Below are 1,396 nucleotides of genomic sequence, written 5' to 3' on the forward strand. Positions count from 1 at the left end.
AGGCTCAGCTTTAATGTTCCTCCTGTGAGCTCACAACCTATATTATTCTTTCTCATTGCAACATGCTCTTTGCATTGACATGCAACCATTTGTGTATCTATTGTGTATGATCCTTCGGGGGTGATACATTTTGGGACAGGAAGGAAAGCATCCTTTTGTATGGGATGCATCCCCAGCACCAAGCCCCAGGGTCAGCTGGAGTAGTTGTTGAGTTGGCATGGATGGAATTAGTGAAGAAATGAATGGGCCGTATAGGGTTGACAGTATTCACTCATAAAGGTTTAGTGACTTGCCTCCTGCCACACCCTCAGCAAGTGAACATGCAGTTCCTAGGTGAACTGCACCATCTGGAAGACTCCCTAGGAGAAGAAATGGGGAGAGGGGCTGCAGGAGGGAGGTGAGAAAATTCCAGAACAGTTGGTTCTCCAAGACAGAGTCCCCTTAGAGTGGGGCTGTAAAGATATGTGAGAAGCATAGTCAATGTTCACACTTGTGCTCGCTTCGGCAGCACATATACTAAAATCGAAACAATACAGAGAAGATTAGCATGGCCCCTGTGCAAGGATGACATGCAAATTCGTGAAGCTTTCCATATTTTTTGGTGGAAGCAATTTTGGAGGTAGTGGAAGCTACAATGATTTTGGCAATTACAATAATCAGTCTTCAAATTTTGGACCCATGAAGGGAGGAAATTTTGGAGGTAGACACTCTGGACCCTGTGGTGGTGGAGGAGGCCAATATTTTGCCAAACCACGAAACCAAGGTGGCTATGGCGGATCCAGTAGCAGCAGTAGCTATGGCTATGGCAGAAGATTTTAATTAGTAAACAAAGCTTAGCAGGAGGGGAGAGTCAGAGAAGTGACAGGGAAGCTACAGGTTACAACAGATTTGTGAACTTAGCCAAGCACAGTGGTGGCAAGGTCTAGCTGCTACAAACAAGACATGTTTTAGACAAATACTCATGTGTATGGGCAAAAAACTCGAGGATTGTATTTGTGACTAATTGTATAAGAAGTTATTTTAGTTTCTGTTCTGTGGAAAGTGTAAAGCATTCCAACAAAGGGTTTTAATGTAGATTTTTTTTGCACCCATGCTGTTGATTGCTAAATGTAATAGTCTGATAATGACGCTGAATAAATGTCTTTTTTAAAAAATGTGCTGTGTAAAGTTAGTCTACTCTGAAGCCGTCTTGGTAAATTTTCCCAACAGTGTGCAGTTAGAATTCCTTCAGGGTGATGCCAGGTTCTATTTGGAATTTATATACAACCTGCTTGGGTGGAGAAGCCATTGTCTTCAGAAACCTTGATGTAGTTGAACTGATAGTTACTGTTGTGACCTGAAGTTCACCATTAAAAGGGATTACCCAAGCAAAATCATGGGATTATTGGTGATAAAA

The 1,396-nt window shown here is 42.3% G+C and overlaps 1 non-coding gene across 1 annotated transcript; it reads left to right on the forward strand.

The window, feature by feature from the left end:
- Positions 1–492: 492 nt before the first annotated feature.
- LOC129464304 (U6 spliceosomal RNA) lies at positions 493–599 on the forward strand. The gene has a single exon (XR_008651531.2). It is a non-coding gene; the product is annotated as a U6 spliceosomal RNA (small nuclear RNA).
- The last annotated feature ends 797 nt before the right edge of the window (positions 600–1,396 follow it).

This window comes from Symphalangus syndactylus, chromosome 15 (genome assembly GCF_028878055.3).
Source record: "Symphalangus syndactylus isolate Jambi chromosome 15, NHGRI_mSymSyn1-v2.1_pri, whole genome shotgun sequence".
Classification (NCBI taxonomy): domain Eukaryota; kingdom Metazoa; phylum Chordata; class Mammalia; order Primates; family Hylobatidae; genus Symphalangus; species Symphalangus syndactylus.